This window comes from Equus caballus, chromosome X (assembly GCF_041296265.1).
Source record: "Equus caballus isolate H_3958 breed thoroughbred chromosome X, TB-T2T, whole genome shotgun sequence".
NCBI classification, from domain to species: Eukaryota; Metazoa; Chordata; class Mammalia; order Perissodactyla; family Equidae; genus Equus; species Equus caballus.
The window spans coordinates 82,602,470-82,625,598 of NC_091715.1; the positions used below are offsets into that span (position 1 = coordinate 82,602,470).

Here is a 23,129-nt window from a genome sequence, read left to right on the forward strand (position 1 = left end):
AGTGGGAGAAGTGGCTCCAAGGCTCCCAAGTCTCTTTGCGGTCTTGACTCAAACTGACTCATGCCCCAAGTTCCCTGGTGAAACAGGGCTACTGACTTTGCTCCGAGGGCAATTAACTCTGCTTGCCCAACTCTTGGCTAGAGCATTGCTGGGTTACACAGCAGCTTCCAGGTGTCCTTGTCAACCCTTCTTGTCAGATATGGCTGGGGGCCATGCTGCACAGCAGGTGGGGCTATGACTCAGCTTCCCACCTTAGGGACTGGAAGAGCCCAATTCTGGCAACTCCCAAATTTTCCTGAATAGGCTTTCTGGTTGGGAGGGTCTGGGAGCCAAGTTCTGAGATGTATGGGGCTATGAATTAACTCCTCTGCCTGAGGGTAGTAGGGAAACCCTCCACACTTGGTACTGGTTTTGCTTTGAGGGTGATCAGTTCTGCCAGCCCTCCTCACCACTCAAACATTGCTATGTTACGCAGCTTTCAGGTGTTCTTTCCAGCCCTTTCTGTCAGATGGGCTTGGGGGGAATACTCTGTGTTGAGTGAGGCTATGACTCACCTCTCCTGCATTGGTGGGACTGGGAGGGCTCACTTCAGACAACTCCCAAATTTTCCTGAACAAACTTTATGCCATGCTCCACAGAGGGTGGAAGTATAACTCAGCTCTTCTGCCTATGCCTGGACAGTCTAGGCTCCAAGGCTTGTAAAACTCCTTCTTTGAGGACTCAAATCAACTTGCCTCTGCAAATGAGCAAAGCCACTAGTTAGGACTACTACTTAGGCTCTGCATGTAGGAAACTTTTCTGCCAATATCCAAGTGCTGGTTGTTGTAAGCCCCTCCCCACTTTTTCATCACAATCAGATTGCCAGTGGTTTGAGCCTCACAGATTCCCTTGTGATCCTGTGTGGCAAAAATAGAGTAGGGGTTTTGCAAGTGATCCACAGTGCAGGGGGTCTGGATGTCACTGCTGGGCTCTCTTTCCCTCTGGAGAAACCATTGGCTCAGGGGAGACCTCTCAGGATGGTGCTATGCTGGCCTGGGGTAGGGTCAGTGTGGTCAGCATGGAGCCATTCCTCCTGCCCTTCTAATGCAGTCTATCTTGGCCTGTGTGGTGAAGTGAATGATTCAGCCTCACCTCTGTCTACTTTCATTTTATGGGTAATTTGAGTACCTTATAGTAATAAAATAATCCTAATTTCTTTCTCCTGTCCCGTGTATCATTGTTGCCATTCATTTCACTTATATATAAAAATACATCTTTACATATTATATATAGTAAAATACATTGTTATATTATTATTTTGAAGAAACTATTATCTATTAGACCAACTAAGAATAAAAAAATGTAGTTTTATTTTACCTACACCTATGTTTCATTTCTGATGTTCTTTTCTTAATGTAGATCCAAGTTTCTGACCTATGTAAATTTTCTTCTCTCTGAAAAACTTCTTTAACATTTTTTCCAAGGAAGGTCTACTGGCAACAAATTTCTTCAGTTTTTATTCATCTGAGAAAGTCCTTATTTCTTCACTTTTGAAGGATAATTTTATATGGTACCAAATTCTAGGCTGGTGGCTTTTTTCTCCCAACACTTAAATATTTCCCTCCACTATCTTCTTATCTGCATGGTTTCTGAAGAGATGTCAGAAGTAGTTCTTATCTTTGTTTGTCTATATTTAGGATGTTTTTTCCCATGGATTTTTTCAGGAATGTTTTTCTTTATCTTTGATTTCCTGTAGTTTGAAAATAATATGCATATGATATTTCTTTATTTAAATAACATCTTGTTTGGTGTTCTCTGAGCTTCCTGGATCTGCGGTTTGGTGTCTGACTGATTTAGGGAAATTCTCACATTACTATTTCAAATATTTCTTTTGTTCCCTTCTTTCCTCTCCCTCTGGTATTCCCATTTCACGTATATTATACCTTTTATGATTATCTCATAGTCCTTGGATATTTTGTTTTGTTTTTTTTAGTTGTTGTTCTCTTTGCTTTTCAGTTTTGAGAATTCTATTGATGTGTCCTCTAGCTCAGAGATTCTTTCTTCAGCCATATCCAGTCTATTAACAAGCCTATCAAAGGCATTTTTTATTTCTGATACAGTGTTTTTGATCTCTAGTATTTCTTCTTCTTTCTTTCTTAGGATTTCCATTTCTCTGCTTATCTTGCCCATCTGTTCTTACGTGTTGTCAATTTTATCCATTATAGTCCTTAGTATATTAATCATAGGTTTTTAAAGTTCCCAGTTTGATGATTGCAACATCTCATCCATGTCTGGTTCTGATGCTTGCTCTGTCTCTTCAAATTGTGTTTTTTGCCTTTGGTATCCCTTGTAATTTTTTTCTTGAAAACTGGACGTATTGTCTTAGGTAAAAGAAACTGCTATAGAGAGTCCTTTAGTAATGTGATGGAGAGATGTGGGGAAGTGTTCTATAGTCCAATGATTACCTAATCATTTTTTTCACTATCTAATCAGTTTTTAGTAAGCCTATGGCTCTCAACTGTGAACTTCACAAGTGTTTCTCAGCTTTTTCCTCCCCACTAGGTGGAACAGGATGGCTAGAGCTGGCTGGAATTGGGCAATTTCTTTCCCCAAGGTCAGTTAGGCTCTCATAATACCCCAGCAGTTTAAGCTTTGATTAACTAGTCTCCTCTGAGGGCAGGCCTTGTTATGAAGAACAGAGTGCTCTGATGTATTTCAAAATGGTTCTTTTTCCTGTCCACCTGCAAGAAGCACAAAGGGATTTTCTTCCAATATATACTGTGGGAACCTGATCAAATTCCTTGATGTAAATTTCACAATATTGTACAGGCTTGCCTATGAGTGGGTCCCCTGGAGTTTTTAACTCTCAGATTTGCTCTCAATAAGCTTCCAGTAGTTCATCAATTACAGTTCAGGTTTTCCTACCCTGACATTGGTTTCAGAGGTAGTTTCTGCTTGTGGGCCTCTACTCTGGTAAGCCATGACTCCTTGTATTCAGCTGTGTGTCTCTCCAAATATAAGACAGAAATTTGCCCTGTGTCCTCCCCTCTTTTACAATCCAAGAAGAGTTGTTGATTTTTTTTAGAATGTTCATATTTTTACTTGTTGTTAGAGTTGAGTGGTGATTTCCTCTTACGTGTGAAACCCCTAAATCTCACTTTTCAAATATCATGTGTTATTTTGAATTACTGAAATGTGTCAGATGAACCAGATTCAAATTCTCAATGAGCTGCAATTCAGGGGCATTTTGAAGCAGTTTTCATATTCTTAGGTTACTAGACAAACGTTAGTATGGTGTTCCTGTCATACTACCCAGAATTTTTTTAAAACTTATTCCATTTATGTTCTGATTTTAAAATTATGAAAAACACGATAAAATCAGGTATTCTGAGAAGGAATATGGGGACTTCTTAAAGTTGCCACAGTGGGCCAGTGGAGGAAGCTTTCTCTGCAATGTAGGTACCTGGGTTTACCCTGAGACTAAATTGTAGACAGGTGAAACTGCTAACCTTTGTCCCAAATCAAAGTGCATATTTTTTAGGCATATAGAATATATGGTCCTGGCCACATGCTATGAGTTAGAATCATTAGAATTTGGTGACAGCCTGGATATTATAAGTGAGAAAAACAGAAGATTTCAAGATTCCTAACTTGTGCCATTAGGTGAAGCTTAATGCTATTTAGTACTGAAGAGAACATGAAGAGAAACCAGCTTTCTGTGTGTGTGTGTGTGTGTGAACATGTGAGTGTGGTATAGAGGGGTATAGATGGAAAATTCAGTTTTTGACATGCTGAGTTTGAGGTGTTAGTGGAAAAGTCTCAACAGAAAGCTGGATATATGCTTCTGGAGTTCCAGTGAAAGATTAGAATAACATTATAGATTTTGGAGTTATCAGAAGATGATAATAGATTGCAATGTAAATTAACAATGAAAAATAATGGAAGAAGTAAAGCAAACAAAAGGAAATGGAACCACAGTTTGTGGACAACAACAGAGAGCCTTGAACACATTACTACTTATTGACAGGATCTATTGGAAAGGTGTAGGTCAAAGTGCAAGAAATAGAGGAATAATTAAGGGTCAATGTCCGGGAAGAAGAAGGATAACATGGAAATCAGGGCAACTGGAAAGATTAAACATAAATAGGAGTAGGGATAATTTTTCTGAGTCGGAATGGAAGCAGGAATGTGTAGTGAAAGTGTAGATGAGGATTAGAGAAAAATACAGGGATATAATGCCTCCTTACATTAATTTTCTTTGTGAAGTAGGAAGCAAGATCATCTGTTGAGTGTGGGAGGATAGGGTTGAGGACTTTGGGAGTGTAACAAAGGTTTGAACAGTAACTTAGAAATTCAGTCAGTATAATTATATGATTTTTCTCCAAAATTATGTATAGCCTGAGATCAGGATCAGTAAAGATCAGAGGTTATTTAATTCTGAGATCAACACTGGCATAAATTATGTACTTTACATGCTTAAGTCTGCTTTCTAATGCCCATTAGCATTCAAATGTGATATATCAAAATTCATACCTCTTGAGTTTCTCTTTATTCAAGACTTCACAGTTAATAAAAGTTGGTTCAGTGAATGAAACTAAGAAAAGAAGAATTAAATTTTAACTACTTGAGAACTAAAGAAAAATAATATCAACCCAACACATAACTCACTATATATATGAAATTGAGGCAGTGAAATAGGTGGCCCGTACATTCAATAACAACGACCATGTTTCTCCTTTTTTTAAAACTGGGAACCAGAGATTAGACACTCTCTTTTAACCCCTTAATTTTTTAGTTCCTTCTTAAAAGAGAATAAATCAAATTCTCAAATCACTGTACCCAGAGAATCTTTTCCATTTAATATTTATAAGTGTGACTGCAAAATATGTCAATTTAAGACATGCATGATATTATTTAAAGTCATTGAAAATAAAATAGGCCTTTAGGGAAAAAATATAGATCTTCAAGGAAGTAGTCCTAAATCTACCATAATTATTAGTAGTATCTAAATTTTCTGTTTAAAAGGTATTGTAAATAATATATTCTGTAACTTGTATTTTCTAACATTCCAAATCCTCCACATCATCTGTGCCAATACATTCCCTAACTGTAGCCTATATTTTAACAAAAGTGAATTATTTATCATTCTTATGACATAGTCTGTGATTTCCTCTCTTGATGGTTTTAATCTTGCTAAAATATCATCTTTTCTCCCAACCTTCTACACATGTCACCATTCTTTCAAGAACAACTCAATTGCCAATCTATAAAGACTTCCCTGATCCCTCCAGTAAAATAAGCAATCTCTGGGTATTCTTGTAGTACTTACTTCATCTCTTAATGGTATCTATAACATTCAGCTATATTTAAGAATAATTTGTTCCTACTAGGATATAAACTTCTTAAGGGTAAATGTGATACCTTGGTCATGTTTGTATGCACCAAAATTTGTGCACAGCAAGACAAAACCACAATGGCACCAAGTGATTGCATTTCTTAGACTGAGAAAATCTTTCTGTTTCCCTGTCTTCGTAAATGTCAATAATTAGATGAAAGTCTGAAGAGATAGGTGGGATAAGAAGGAAAGCAACTGAAAAGATAGAGAATGAGATTCAAGTGTTTCTTTTTTGTTCATCCCACCTTCTCCCCATTTTGAGTGGAAAGTTGAAAAATAAAGAATTTTCTTCTATATCATACCATCTTTGTATTTTTTGAACTCAGAAAACTCCCCCTGTTACCTAGAGGGGGTTTCCTGGGGAATTAAAAAGTAGGTAATCTTAAAGAATATATCATATTTTGTCAAAGTTCATATGTGATTGGTTATATTATGCATCACTTTATATAACTCTAAGAAAGAAAAAAAAAAAAACCACTGCCAGTTAATCTATAGCATAACATTGATTGTAAAATAAATTCAGACTGATGTGAAATCTTAAAATCTATGAAAAAGCTAGTTTAAACAAAATGAGCTTATTAGTCTATATAACACATGACTTTTACGAATTCAATGTTTTTATAGAGAGAACCAAATAAAAGGAAAGTTACATAAAAACTATTCTTAGGGCATAAAAGTGTGATTATTAGAAGTAGCAGGAAAACGAGTGATGAGTGGGGTGGGGAGGTGATCAGTGTTTGGGCTTTTTGGATGCAATATAAATCTACCTCTGCATGCGTTTGAGAAAGCCAACTTCATCCTGTACTTGTGTAGGAACAATGGGAATTTAACATTCTCTTTGTGGATGCGATTTTTATAAAGCCCTACATTGCATTGGCTAGGAAACTGGTTCAGGGATGCTGAGCAGTATATCATCTAATCACATTCATCACTGAAACTAGTGTATATATACCTTCCTATTTACCTAGTAAAATAGAATTTTTTTCTATTTTTATACTTAACTGTCATCATGAGTCACATTTGCACGTTACAGTGCAGACTTTTAGGAATAGTCTGGCTTTAATTATGCAGTGATTTATTCACCATATAGGTTTTTCATTCATTACTAAGCACATCTTTCTTGAAAATATCTTTACATTCTTTTCATTTGGATGGTCTGTTCTTGAGCCCTTATGCAAATTAGTTCTATGGGAGTCATAACTGAAGAAGGTGGCTTTGATGACAATGATCTTAAATTAGGCTAGGGAAAATATAGTGATAAAATGGTCTCTCCTGTCCAATAGTTTTGGCCAGATGCTATAAATATCAGAGGTAAAAGCTATAATCTTGCAAAAATTACCAGAGAATGCACACTATTCGATTTACCTTTGGATTTTTATTTCCTAGGACAAACCCCCACATGCCCACATGGAAAGTTGCCTGATGCTCTGTTATCCATCCAGTGAGTGTGAAATTCTTAATAGATACTGATGGTATTTGAACCTATTATTGTAGAAAAGACACACCATACAAAACAGTGAACCACACTGTAATTATTTTCTGTAATGCTTGATGGTGACTTTTTTCTCTAAAATGTTTAGAGGCAATAATGCATTATTAAAAAAATATGAACTTACTATAAAATGATAGTTCTCTTCTGTTCCTTAATTGTCTAGCTTCCAAATTCAAGGTTTTGCTAAAAGACAGTAAATATTTACATAATGAAAACAAAATGCTGTTATATTTTGAAATACTATTTCTTTTGATTTCCACTTCATGATTTGCGATAAAAACAAGGTATTCAGCAGTCAAGTAAAATAAAGTATTTGTTTCATAGGAAATGATCAAAATTAGATTTTTATGTGCAAAACACATTTTTTTTTTACAAACCCTGATTCCTGAAGGTATTTAGTTGGTTGAAATCAATAGATAGTTTATTTGTCAGCTGTTTTAGATGAATATAATTGACACAGCTTCATTCTTGAATTTTTATTATTAAGCTTAGAAACAGGAAACAAAGTTAGAATCAATTTCTGATAATATGCTATGAGAGAGAAAGGGTTCTAGTGATCCTGTTACTTTTCACATGATTGCTTCATCTTGTAAACAAACAGGAAACTCATAAGGGATAAATCTGACTGATCTTGTTCTATCAAAAAACCACAGTATATCTCTGGATTTAGGAAATGAGAAACCCATTAGGTTGCCAGCTCTAGCAAATAATCAACATAGTCTCTATCTCTGGAGACTTGATGAATGAGGGAAACAAATCAAAATAATACAAGGAAAGCAAATGCATGTTTAAAACAACAGCATAGAAAAGGACATCGCAAGAAATGTTCCAATGTATCTCAGCAGAGTTTAAGAAAGCATTTTGTGGTAACAAGGCAAAAACTTGACGAGTATAAAACATACAAAAATATCCTTGGGGCATAAAGCTCAATGATTAGAAATATCACTAAAGTAAGGCATCTGTTGGAATTCTCTGTGAGGCATCCAACTCACCCACATGCACACATAAACGAGTGCTCAGTTTACTAATGCGCCTGTTTTAAGACTAAACATAACATGATTTATAGTCAAAGAAAATACAAATTAAATATGTAAAGGCTGTAAAACTTAGGAAATGGTAGTGGTGCTGCCCTGCAGGTTTAAAGGAGATTTGTAAACAGGCATCTCTTCAAAGTAAGTGAATGTTTTTTATGAAGAATTCCCCATGAGATGTCAGTTTGACATTACTAGAGCCAAATGGAAAATACATTTTTTTCAATTAAATGGAGACACTAGAAAATGAAAAGGATCAGTGAGAAATGGCAATGATGCCATTTTGTGTGACCTATCACAAGAAATTATAAAGGTAATAAAACTTTATATAAAGGAGACCTATAATATTAGGCACATTATTTCCTAGGATTGTGGGATTTTTGCTCAGTGCAAAATTAGTATTTCAATGAATGATTGTCCGATCTCCACACACCTGTAACTCATCTTGAGTGGACTAAATAGATAATCAAGAGCAGAGCTGAAGAAGCTGGCTGCTGTTCCACAGCCTGTTGGTTTACCACATGAAGGCACATGCTGTGAATGAAATACAATGCTTGGGTAATTTGAGGCAGTTGTTAGGATCATCCATACGCAAGAATCTATTGTTATTTTCATTATCTGGATAGATAAGGCAAAAATCTTTGTTTAAAACAAATTTTGTTGCTGATCACCTAGTTTTTTTTGTCTGTTTGCTTTTTGTTTTTTGGGTTTTTTTGAGGAAGGTCAGCCCTGAGCTAACTACTGCCAATCCTCCTCTTTTTGCTGAGGAAGACTGGCCCTGAACTAACATCCATGCCCATCTTCCTCTACTTTATATGTGGGACGCCTACCACAGCATGGCGTGCCCAGCGGTGCCATGACCGCACCCTGGATCTGAACCGGTGAACCCCAAGCCACCGAGAAACGGAACGTCTGAACTTACCTGCTGTGCCACTGGGCTGGCCCCCTAGTTTTTTTTTAATATCAGTCTGCATGTGCAGCTATAGCCTGAGACTATCCCTAAACCCAAAATGTTACTCCCATGTGTCTGATAACTAAAACTATCGAAGATAAGGAAAATTTGGATGTTGTATATAACAGTATTCAGCCAAGAAATTCCATTCATCATATATGAGAATTGTGGATATGAGAGTGAAGTCGCCCTTCTTATTATGTATAGTTCTGAATAATCAAGCACATATCAATAAAATCCCCAAGCTATTTTCTCTTTGTCCCTGAAAGCTATACCTTATTCTACTTAACTATACTTAGCTTCAATTATAATTTCAGAAGGCTGCTAAATTATGGTGTTTTAAAAAATAATTTTTGAAACAATATTTTGTGAGTAGGATGAGGATAAATTATTTGCTTGATAAACTGAAAGTATTTCTTGTGTATTGGTTAGGTAGAGACTTTGTTAACATCAGCTGTAACAATTCCTGCAAGAAAAATAAGGAGATAATGAAATATCAGAAGTAAACTACTCTTTGTGAAAAATGGTAAAAATCAACCCATGAATTTGCAACCCACAATGCACATGTGTAGCCTGTCTTTTTTATTGTGATGTATATGGTAATTTATCAACCATTTACTGAATAGGTATTATTCTATTACTCAGCCTGCCCCGGCCCTATGTTTTAACTTAATTAACCAAGAGGCATTGTTTAAGTCCCTATTATGTGCTTAAACAACAGTCAGAAGTTCTACAGCTGCTGGTTTCAAGGAGCTTGCAAACTCTTTGGGGAGGCAAGACTACATAAAGGAGAAAATAGAGATTAAAGAGGTACTGAACCAAAAGAGATTGCATGCAATAATAATTTTGAGATTTGAGAAATAGTCATGGTCTGGAATGGTTGTTAGACACTTCACAGGCAGTGTGGAATTTTACCTGGAAAAGCCTAACATAAACAATTTAGTAAAAATGTTTTTAATTGTATAATTTATCACTAAAATACATGCTATAGAGCACTATTTTTCAAATATTTCTTCAGAAATTGAAACTGTCCTTTAAAGAGAACTATATGTAGCGGCCAAATATTTAAAAAATGCATCAAAGTGAAACTGCTATAAAGTGGAGATAGGGTGACTAGGCTTTTCACTTCCCCCATTTACACACGTACAGCTCTATTCTTGATTTAAATAGAACATTTGCTTCCTCCCTACTACATATATAAAATCAAAATCTGAATCTCACCTCTCCCTCCCTCTGTTTCTGTGTGTCTTTCTCTAGCTTATTAACCTCCTATGACTTTCTATTGAATTTAGAATAACTTTCAAACTTAGAAGGTACCCAAAGCCTGTGTTACATGGACTGTATCTTCCTCATTACCTCATTAGCCCCTTCTCTCATCTGCCCTGTTGCACTCCATGCTCTAACTCATACCAGCCCTGATATATGTTTCCCTACATTAAACCCAGCATACATGGGGTTCAAACCAAAGCACTCATTCCCTGCTTGAAGTGTTAAGTATCTGAATAAGATATAGGAAAACATTATAGAATATTGACTTGTCTAAAGACATTTTGTTAAATACATTCTTTTAAATTACACTGTTCAGAAATACTATAAAATAAAGGACTGAGACTTTCATCCACCCAACAAATATTTATTGACCTTTTCCTATCTGAATCATGAAACAGTAACATTAGTAAGTGATAATAGTAATGATATATTTGCAGATGCATTAGGATTTTTAACCCGTTAATGATTTAAAAAACTTGTTTCAAATCTGCCTCACTCTGAAGAACCACTCAAAGGACACAAGTTTTCAAGAGAACTCTTTTGCACTAACATTTGATTTCTTCAGTCTTATATCATCACTGTTAGGTATCTGTCATATGGTTACTTATAGGTTGCATGTTTTGCTCAATTTTATTTCTGAAATTTCATAGCCAACATATTGCATAGTGTCTTTTGTAATTTGATGGAGGGATCAAAGCAAATGTTAATGACTCACAATAAAATTTCCTTACTGGGTCTGCTCTAAATTTTTTCTCATTAGCAGATCTTCACAAGGAGAAAGTAACCAAAGGATCTGCTCTGCTGGATTGCTTTGAAATGGAATGGTCTGTTTAAAAAGGAATTCGTGGAAACTTCATTCTATACATGTTGATGTTTGAGATCTTGGTTGAGTACATGTGGTTGAAATAATAAGATTTCTTTGGAGCAGAAGAATTACAATTGATTTTCAAAAGGTTAGGCTGTAGAATATGTCCTTTAAACCAATGGTTCTAAACCAGGGTCAATTCCCCTACCTTCCATGGGACATTAGATAATGTCTGGAGACATTTTAATTTGTCACAACTGAGAGGAAGGAGCACTACTGACATGATGTGAGTAGAGGCCAGTAAAGTTAATAAACATCCTACAATGCACAGTACAGCCACTCACAATATAGAATTATGCAGCCCAAAATATCAATAGTGCTCAGGTTGAGAAACCTTGGTCTAAAAACAACAACATAAAGCTATTTATTATAAGATTTTTGGGAAGTGGAGCTTTTCATGTATTTATATTGTTTTATGTAATATTAATAATATTTTAACGTATTAAATTGTTTTTTCTCATCTAAAAATGAAATGCAAAACCTATGTCTGTGTAAGAAGCAGGGGAAATTACTACTGAAATAAGCCGGCAAACTGCTGTCCAAACCCCAGCTCTGCCACCAAATAGCCACATGAAGTGAGCATTCAGATAGTGAATACTTTCCCCAAGAATATTTTAGTGCATTTATTTTTTTGTTTATCTCATATATTTACCATATTTAAGATGATGAAGTACCTTACTCTAATACTAAGATCTATGACCTATAACTTATTCAGGCCTATATTAATATCCTTTTTAAACTTACTGTCAAGGATATTGCATCAACGACAATTTAAAATAAAATCAGAGAAATGCCTTAGGAAGAAGATTCTTGGAATCAACTTTGCTAAAGATTAAAAATAAAATGCTATCTTTTACTGGAAAGCAATTTTCTTTAAAGGATTTTATTGGTATTTTAAGTACTTTGTAGATCTGAAGGAAGCCCTAAAAGTTAAGTCAATGTCATTGAAGTAAAAAACATTAGTTCAAATGCAGCAAAGTGGAAAAATGTTTCTTTCAAGAATTATGAAAAGCTGCTAATTTCTTGCTTTGTTCGTTCCTTGCTTATGAGATTAACTGTTTGCACAAAATAACTGAGAAAGTAAAAGGGGACTGTTTCTGTTGCCATTTTTGTTTTTTAATTCTGAGAAATTGAACAGGTTAAAACAGTAGTTTGATTCCTATTTTATATCGACTTTGTCTAGGAGAAAGCCTTAACTTGATGTTATGAGAAAAACTGCAAAAGTATATATGGAAGTTTGATAAATGTTAGATTATTATGTTTATCAAAAAAGGATTAGGATTTTTGAGAAAGTAGAATAACTTAAGCCACGAGTCACAGTCATCCAAAAGAGGTGGTATCTAACAGCTAGCTAGCAAGTAAAACATTAAATTCCAATGGTCAATCAGGTCAAACCAAACATCTACTTTAACATAACTTGAAAAAATGTTTTAAAGTAATTGACAGGTCAGATCAATAATTATGCTGGAAAGTTATTTTTAGTTAGGAAAAGTTAAAATTTTGAATCTAGGAATGTGTTTACTTAGATTTCTATATACAGAGCAGATGACCAAAAATATAAGTGGATTTTGAGTTGAAATTAAAGATGGTGTTGGGTCTGTATAGTTAGAATTAAGATTTTCATGATTTAATGAACATGTGTGCTTATTTAGAATTATCTTTATGCCATAAAAACAATCTTCGAACATGGAACCTAGCAACATACCGTATATTAAAAGTGAGATAAATAAAGAGAAATAAAAATGAAACATAGTGAGGATCAAAGAAAGAGGCAAAAATGCATGCCTTAATGACCTACAGTACACTTTGACAACAGCCAGGACAAACAGTTAAAACCATTCCCATTGCTATACTAGATATTAAATATTTAAATATTTCTTTACTCATTATTACCTAGCCCCTCAGTGTCCTGTGCATTGCTAATCCCAAAATTTCCTAGACCTCTTCAAGAGCAATCAATTAAAAATATAATGCCTGTTATAGAAGAAAGGTCTCTATGTTCCTGTTCCATGGACATGGACTGAGTCCATTCTGAGTGATCTACGTCCAGTCAGTACTGTGTGTAAAATATTTTAGACGACCTCTAAATATACATGGACCATAAAGTTGTCTTTAATAAGAAACAACTATAGTATTCAATATTAGCTTATTCAAATTTATACACGTAATCCCTGTTCTCTTCCTCCAACACTCACGCTCATCATCATTAGAATGGAGTATATTATGCCATGTTATTCCTCTGGTAGTCTTTGAAACGTAAGTCATGTCGGGATTAAAGTGATTTTGAGAAGCATCAGCAGCTTGATTAAGCAAAAGATTCTAAATATTCCAAGAAATCAGAGGCACTGGGTTTTTTAAAATAACTGGTCCTTAGTGTGTCCTGCCATCTGTCAAATAATATTCATACATGAAAAGTCGTAAATATTTCCCCCAAGTATGCAAAATCTTATGGCTTCAGAACTGATTTCTAACCTGTACAATAACATCACCACCACCACAGAGGTTGAGTTCCTCTTCCTCATATGTGGAGCCCATGATATAGAATTAAGTTTCTTTAGTATCCCACATTTTGTTTTAGGTTTGAGAATACTGATAGTAGAGTCTAGAATGACCAATGTGGTAAGCAGTTTGCATCAAAATGTGTTTCTTCTTGTTTTATCCTTCCTTGAATAATCTTAATAGCAGCAAGGATTCCTATAATTCCTGCTAGTTTTTCAGATTCACATTTCTCTTGTTCCTAAGCTTCAGAATCATCCTGAGGAAGCTGTGCCATTTGTCCTATTAATTTCTTTAAATATAATTCTGTTCCATAAAGAAACATTTTGCTCATGAACTATTTGGTTGTGCTGACATATTATTGTACACAAAAGGCAGGACAAATATTTGACTTCCTTTATATAGTCAACCAGTTTTATTCTTTTGCATGTAGATGTCCAATTTTCCCAATACCATTTGTGGAGAAGACTATCCATTACTCATTGCATATTCTTGTCTCCTTTGTCATAAATTAATTGACCATACATACGTGGGTTTATTTCTGTGCTTTCTATTCTATTTCATTGATATATGTGTCTGTTTTTATGCCAACACCTTACTGTTTGACTACATTGATTTGAAGTATAGTTTGAAAAATCAGAGCATGAAACCTCCATCTTTGTTCTTCTTTCTTAATATTGCTTTGGCTATTTGGAGTCTTATGTGGTTCTATACAAATTTTGGGATTGTTTATTCTGTTTCTGTGAAAAAATGAGATAGAAATTTTGATAGCGATTGCATTGAATCTGTATATTGCTTTGGGTAGTATTAATTCTTATTAACAATATTAACAATACAGTATTATTGTTAATATTATAATAATATATTATAATAAATTATGTAATAAATTATAATAACAGTATTAACAGTATTAATTCTTCCAATCCATAAGCACAGCATATATTTCTCTTTATTTGTGTCTTCTTCGGTATCTTTAATTATGTTTGATAGTTCTCAGTGTAGAGGTCTATCATTATCTTGGTTAAATTTATTCCTAGATATTTTATTATTTTTGATGCAATTTTAAATGAGAATGTATTCTTAAATTCTCTTTCTTATAGTTTGTTATTAGTTTATAGAAATGCAACATATTTTTGTATATTGATTTTGTATCCTGCAACTTTACTGAATTCATTTATTAGTTCTAACAGTTTTTTGATTGAATGTTTAGGGTTTTCTATATATAATACCATGCCATCTGCAAATAGTGACAGTTTTACATTTTCCTTTCCAATTTGGATGCTTTTTATTTATTTTTCTTGCCTAATTTCTGTGGTTAGTCCTCTCAATACTATGTTGAATAAAAGTGGGGAGATTGGACATCCTTGTCTTGTTCCTGATCTTTGAGAAAAATCTTTCAGTTAGTGACTGTTGAATATGATGCTAGCTGTGAGCTTGCTATATATGATCTTGTTTATGATCATATATATGTTTATGTTGAGGTGTGTTCCATCTATATTTACTTTATTGAGAGCTTTTATCATAAATGGATGCTTAATTTTGTGAAATGCTTCTTTTCAGCATCTAACCAGATGATCATATGATATTTATCCTTCATTTTGTTAATGTGGTGTATTTTATTAATTGATTTGCAGATACTGAAACATTCTTGCATCTCTGGAATAAATCCCACTTCATCATGGTGTATTATCCTTTTAGTGTACAGTTGAATTTGGTTTGCTAATATTTTGTTGAACATTTTTGTGTCCATGTTCATCAGGGATATTGGGCTATAATTTTATTTTCTTGTGGCACCTTTGTCTGGTTTAGACATCAAAGTAATGCTGGCCTCATAAAATAAGTTTGGATGTCTTTCCTCAGTTTCTATTTTTTGGAAGATTTTGAGAGGGATTGGTATTAATTCTTCTTTGAATGTTGGTAGAATTCACCAGTGAAGCCATCTGGTCCTGGACTTTGTGTTTTAATTACGGTTTCAATATTCTTACTAATAATAAGTCTTTTCACATTTTTCTATTTCTGCATGATTCAGTCTTGGTAGGTTTTATGTTTCCAGGAATTCATCCATTTTTTTCTAGGCTGTCAAATTTAATTGTTCGTAGTAGTCTGTTACGATCCTTTGTATTTCTGTGATATCAGTTGTAACATCTCCCCTCTCATTTTTTATTTTATTTATTTGAGTTCTCTCTTTTTTTCTTGGTGACTCTAACTAAAAGTTTGCCAATGTTGTTTATCTTTTCAGAGAACAAGCTCTTGGTTTCATTGATATTTTCTACTGTCTTTTTTTGTTTGTTTGTTTTGCTGAGGAAGATTTGGCATGAGCTAACATCTGTTGCCAATTCTCCTCTTGCTTGCTTGGACAGATTCACCCTGAGATAACATCCATGCCAATCTTCCTTTATTTTGTGTGTGAGTCATCACCACAACATGGTCACTGATGAGTGGTGTAGGCTGATGCCCAGGAACTGAACCTGGGCCACTGAAGCAGATCACACCAAACTTAACCACTAGGCCACAGGGCCAGCCCCTCTATTGTCTTTTTAGTCTCTATTTCATTTATTTCTGCTCTGACATTTGTTATTTCCTTCATTTTACCAACTTTGTGCCTCATATTTTCTTCTTTTTATAGTTCTTTGAAGTGTAATGTGAGGTTGTTTGAGATTTTTCTTGTGTCTTGATATAGGAATTTATTGCTATGGATGTCCTTCTTAGAACTGCTTTTGCTGCATCCCTCAAGTTTTGGAATGTTGTATTTCCATTTTCATTTGGCTCAAGCATTTTTTGATTTCTCTTTTAATTTTTCTGAGGCCCATTGGTTGTTCAGTAGCATGTTGTGTAGTCTCCACATATTTGTGAATTTTCCAGTTTTCTTCTTATAATTGTTTCTAGTTTCATACCATCTTGGTCACAAAAGATGCGTGATGTGATTTCAATTGTATTAAATTTATTAAGACTTGTTTTGTGGCCTAACATATGATTTATCACAGAGAATTTCCATGGGCATTTGAAAAGAACATGTATATTCTGTTGCTTTTGGATGGATTGTTGTATATGTCTGCTAACTCCATCTGGTCCAATGTGTCATGTAAGGCAAATGTTTCCCTATTGATTTTTTGCCTGCATGACCTATCCATTAATATAAATGGGGTATTAAAGTTCCCTACTATTATTGTATTGCTGTCAGTTCTCCCTTTAGTTCTGTTAATGCTTTCCTCATATATTTAGGTTCTCTTATGTTGGGTAATTATTTACAAATGTTATATCTTTTTCTTTGATTGACTTCTTTATCATTATGTAATGCCTTTCTTTGTCTCTGATTATAGTCTTTGTTATAAAGTCTATGTTGTCTGATGTAAGTATAGCTACTCCAGCTTTATTTTGGTTTCCATTTGCATGGAATATCTTTTTCCTTCTCTTTCCCACCTTTGTCAAAAATCAATTGACCATATTTCATTGGATCTCTATCTGGAAGCTATATTTTACTTCATTAATCTATGTGTCTCTCTTTTTACCAGTATCATATTTTCTTGATTATATATTTGTATTAAACTTGTGCAGAATAATTCCACATTATTATTCATTTCCAGAATTTTTCTGGCTCTTCTATTGTCTTTGTCTTTTTGCACATGTTTTAGAATCAGGTTGGTGATGTTTATACAAACTCCTGCTGGGATTTTGATTGCAAACACGTTGACACTGTAGATCAAATTGGGGAGAATTAATATCTTAACAATATGGAAACTTCTAATTCATGAACATAGAATAGCTCTCCATTTATTTAGATCATCTTTAATATCTTTCATCAGATTTTAGTTGCTTTCAGCATACAGACTCTGCACTTCTTTTGTAGATTTTTACCTACTACAATATTTTTGTCTTTACTCTTGTAAATGGTACTGATAAAACTTTAATGTTAATTTCTTCATTGCTAATACATAGAAATTCAGTTAAGTATTTTGCTTTAAAAATTAAACTTGATAATCAAGTTTTTTAAAACTTTGTTCCCAGATATTATTCCACTTGATAAAAGGTCAAGATCCAGGGTTGAGATCTCTGTCTTTATGCCTTTGATTATCTCCTGGGAGTATGATTGAGGAAGAATGTCTGAGTGGAAATAAATTATTCTTGGGAATTGAAATTAGGTTACAAGAATAAACCTAACTGTGAAAGAAAAGAGAGGTGAGCAGAATGAATTTAGCTGAGATGAAGGATGTGCACAGGCTGTATGAAATCGACCTAGCAATCTTCATTTCTTTTATCCCTTCTCCTCTATTTCTACCCCTCTGTTATTTTCCTTATTATATCTGTCCACTACAACCACTCTGAGAACTACATAGGGGAACTTTGAGGCAAAAATCATTGACATGGTGGAAATATATCAAAAATACACTTAAGAAAATGTGATCAGACAAATTTTTAACACTGAAAATGGAAATTAAAACGATTACTAGAAACAAAACAACAAAAAGATATTTTGGAAGGGTTCAAAAGGGAAATGTGTTCAAAATGCTTTCTACATGAGTGAAACTTTGCTAAAAATAAATTTTTATAGACATACAACTCTCACTGATTTTCAAAACATACAGAATCTTTTACTAAAATATTGAAATAAAATATTGAATTATAGCAAGAAAACTGCCAGAGTTTTAATACATAATGATGAATGGTACGTCATAATAGGAGAATACTGATTTACTGAAAACTTGTATGTAAATTGCTATGTTAGAGTGCCCAAAGGATTTATCTACTGGATAAATGTTGGTTGAGATGGATGAGTATAAGGAAAGGAGATGAGCATCCTTTGCTTTGTGAAACACATGCTTTCCTGGTGAGTTGTTTTTAAATCAGATCAAGTTTTTTCATTAAAGAAGAATAATATTATAAGGATGTGTTGATGTTTTTATTTCCACAGTTGCCATTCTCTTTGTAATGTGAGAAATATTGACGTTGCCTTACCTGGAAAAGTAAGAAAAAGAGTATATGTGTTCAATTTATTTATTGCAGATCTTTTTATTTCTCCCTGAATATCCATGCGCTCTCCACATTACCAAGACCCCTATCAATTCAGAGAGCACATGTGACTAATTCTGTTCAATGAAAGATGAGCAGAAGTGGCATGGGATATCTCTGGGATGGAGCATTGAAGAGCTGGTGCGTGAATCTCCTGATCTCTATTCCCTTTCTCTAATGATTATGGAGGCCACATGTTTATGTGATAGAGCCACAAAATGAAAGTAGAAAAAAGCTAACTCAGTGCATGGAGGTCATCTTCCTGGCAAAGTCGCCAGATTGGTATTGAGCTCTAATCAAAGTGAAAAATAAACCTTTATACATTTACTTTGGATTTTGAGGTTTTGGGTTATTTTTGTTGTTGTTAGCACAGCATAGCCTAACTTACTCTTACTAATACAATCGTCTTAGTTCAAGAATATTTAACCTCATTGTGAGGATTGTATGCATTACTAGTTTACTCTTTTAATATTTTTTAACTCCTTCATTTTGTGCATAAAATGTTCAAGCAGTTTTTAGTTGCTATATATGTCTTAATTTATCTTGGAAAAAAATCCAATCTGTAGTCTTCTAATATATCCGTTATATATGCTCCATAAAATTTTACTATAATATACTTAATTGAACAATTTTCAGTACAACAATTATAGGGGGCACTTTTAATATTTTCAAATGCTTTTGGCCATTCTCTAGCAAAAGCAAGTAGAATATTATAAAAAATAAACTTTACAATATCATATTTTCTCCAAAAATTATTTGAACTTTCTTAATGTCTTAAAGTTCTAATTAGCTGCTTGTATAATTAAATTCTAAGGACTAAAATTTGCCATCTGCTAGAAATGGAAACTGAATTAGATCAGCTAGAAATTGTGCATTCTGTAATAATACTGTGCCATGAAAATTCCACAGAGAATTTATTTTATTTTCTATTATCCACTCTTTTCCCAATGTGATAGACTGCTTTGTATCTGAATAAGCATTATAGCATTTGTTAAAAAATCATTAAAGTTTATATTATGTTCCTTTCCTAATGAGACAGTAATATTCCAATAAAGCATTTGGGGGTTGATTTTTGGTTCCATTACCGTTGAATCAACATTAGCAAAGCCAAAATAAGAAAAATTAAATAAGTGAATGGAGTGTTTTTCAGAATGAGTTCTTATAGCAGCTATTCCAGGAAAAGGATACCACACTTAAAATGGATATTATATTGAGATTTGACAATATGAATTATTTGAGTTTTATTACATGGAACTTTTGGGGGAAGCAAAAATTACCTATCCCTAGAATATTATGTCTGAAAAAATAGAAAAAAATCATTCATAAACTAAAATTTGTGGAGTGAGTTTCAGAAACATTCTATCAAAGCTATCAGTCTTGAAATTCCCAAATTAGCTGACTTTCATCAAACAGAAAATAATAATCTAGAAATGAGCAAAAGTGTACAATTTCTTCTTTCGCTTACAGTTTTAAATTCAAATAATGGCTTGTCAGAATCCTGAATATTTATATAAAATCTAACAATGATACTGAACCAAAATGTTATAAATTACAGATAAATTCAATTAATTTACAAATAAATTTAATAACTAAATTGGCATGTATTTATTTAATATTTTTCTTTTCAGCACCAACAAAAAAATATTTTTGTACATTTTTCTTTGTTTACAGGATAAAGGTCAAATGACACAAATTGGCATTCAGGCTCTTCCCTCATTTGATTAACCCCATTTTCTTTTTTGCTTCCCACTTTATCAACTCATTTATTGATTCATTCAACAAATATTTAAGTACCTATATTCCATGATGATGATGGTGATCGTGACCCAATGATTTCAAACCTTTATATGGGACTAGTACATATCAAGCACTATTTCCAATGTGTCACATTCCTAAACTTAATTGATCCTTGTAGCACACTTATGAAGTTAGTGTTATTATTATCACTATTTTACAGGTGAGAAACTCAAAACATAAAAAGATTAAGAGAGTTTCTCAAAGGCACGTGGCAAATGAAATGTGAGGCTGGGATACTTGTATCCACAGCTTTGTAGGAAGTTACAGCCAGGCCCACAACCAGAACCATATTTCACAACCAGTATGACAATGATGTCACTGTTTGGAGCCCTCAGGGAAGGATTCATCAAACTGAATATGCAATGGAATCTGTTTAACAAGGTTCAACCAGTTGGTTTGAAGTAGAAAACTCATGCAGAGTTGATTGTGTAGGGGAGGAAGACATTTCCTCTTCCCAAATGGGGGTTCATCTGGCCGGAGAACGAATTAAATTCACATGAGACAGAATAGCAAGAGAAAATTAAACAAAGCTTTATGAGGAACCATGGCCTGGGGCCTTTCTTCCCGAAGGAAGAAAGGGCACCAAAGAAGTGGGGTGCACAGAGTGGTTATATACCCCCAAACAGGGTGTTTCACATGTGATTGAAATGTCCCTCCCACAATAGTCACAAGATTGCCCTGTCAGCAGTGTTTGATGGACACAGCAGGTAGTGGTCTGCTGTCTCAGAGGGCGTAGCCAGAGGCAAGTCTATTGTCTTGAGCTGTGTGCTCACAGGTGAGCTCAGCAATCAGTTCCTAGCCTAAAGAAAGATGCTTAATCCTTAAAGAAATGCCAACATTGGTGCGGGGGGAGTCAGTTACAGGAGGTTACCAGAGAAGCACAATAAAATGCAGATTTAAGTCCTTGCCTTTGGTATTGATTAAGAGTTTTTAGAAAGAAGGTCATCTCCTTTCTTCTTCCTGGTACAGAGAGGGAGGCACCTTTACAGATAGAGATTTACCTCACAAACGTAAATGTGTCCTAACAAATGGCAAGTTCCATTCCTCAGAACCTCCTTTCCTGTCCCAGTTTATCAAAAGCAATCAGCCTCAAATAATCCTGATGCCAAAGAGACATATCTTGGGGTGGCCAATTTCAGGTCCCCACAATTGCATTGAAGAGAACACAGTAAACACTTGCGGCTCATCAGAAAAAAGTTCTCCACATTGACTAACATCTTGGTGTCTCAGTTGTGGGGCTCACTGCTGATGCTAGACTGTTATATAATTTTATGCACCAGGACTACTTTGATTCCAGATTAGCAACTGACAGGCTACTTCTTGTGTCTCATCTTATATCTCTAATTAGAAGCAAGACTCAGATACTAAGACAACAATATGGCCAGAGTCCATATGGTGTTGGCCTACTTATTGCTGGTTATGATGTTATGGGCCCTCACATTTTCCAAACCTGCCCATCTGCTAACTAATTTGATTGCAGACCTATGTCCATTGGAGCCCATTCTTAATCAGCCTATACTCACTTAAAGAGATATATGTCTGAGTTTATGGAGTGAAATTTAAATGAACTGGTCAAACATAGCCTATGTGCCTTAAGAGAGACACTTCGTGCAGAGCAGGCCCTAACTACAAAGAAGGTTTCCACTGGAATTTTTGGTAAAGACTTCTAGTTTATGACCTATGATGATGATAATGTGTCCAGCATTCATGGACAGTCTTAAAGACCACAGAGAATGGCACAGCCTGTTCAACTTGCTGATGAACCTGAAGAAAAGGCTAATTAATCAATAGAACATTAAATGATAAGGCCATCTATATGCATATTATCAAATAAGTAAGAATGCAGGTCCATGTACTGATGACCATAATCTATACTTTGAAACAAAAGATGCAAAGTGCTCAAATGGTATTTTTAGGAAGTAGCCCTGATGCAATTTTTTTTCATGCAATCTCATTGAAGCCATATGATGGGGTGCATTTTTCTTTGAAAGGATGTATATGATCATTTTCTATAAATTAGAGGTATTTGTACTAATGTTTTTATATGAAGAACATAGGGTCTTTGTGTTTTTAAATATAACTATGAAATAAAAATTATTTCACCTGTGAAAAGTAAAAGTGTGAGACTGGGATTTAAATTCAGAAAGTCTAGGACCAGATATTTGGTCTTAAATATTATGCTTTACTGCTTCCCATAACTACTTTCCATTTTTAGAATAACCATTAAATCTACCTGCGCAGACTGTCTCTCTTTTTTCTCATTCCTCAAATTCAGTCCATTTTTCATTCCTCATCATACACTTTCCTGGTTACTTTCTAAGAAAAATTAATATTTGCTTCCTCTGTGTCTCCATGATACATTTTGAGACACTGTAGTAGCATTTGTTTCATTTTGTCTTCTATCGTTTGTTGTCTATAGTTTTGTTCTTTTCATAAGATCATAAACATAATGAGACAAGATCTATTTTTGATTAATAATTATATTCTTCCATTGCCCTTAGCATAGTGTCTTGTATTAATACTTTTTCAGTAAATGTTTCTTGAGTAAATGAACTCATTAGATCTCCTTTGAAGAGCATCACAGAGAACTTCAAAACTATATCACCTATTCAAAACAGAGAACTCTGAGAAAAGTCTTTAATACATTTCATTACATTAATTTTTACTCTTTCCTGTTTCATGTTTGTACTGAAAATTTACTTAGCCAATATATTCTATGTTATTCAACCTACTGAAACTGACCTTTAGATTTGAAGGCTGTTGAAAAGTATTTCCCATCTATTTCATTAGGCCCTTGAGAAACTTTGAAGGTGAGTTATAATAAAATGTGGAGTTTCATTTCCAAC

General features: G+C 34.3%; 1 pseudogene; it reads left to right on the forward strand.

The window, feature by feature from the left end:
* Window positions 1-22,082, forward strand: part of LOC111771892 (proteasome subunit alpha type-1-like) — a 94,445-nt pseudogene extending 72,363 nt beyond the window's left edge.
* The last annotated feature ends 1,047 nt before the right edge of the window (window positions 22,083-23,129 follow it).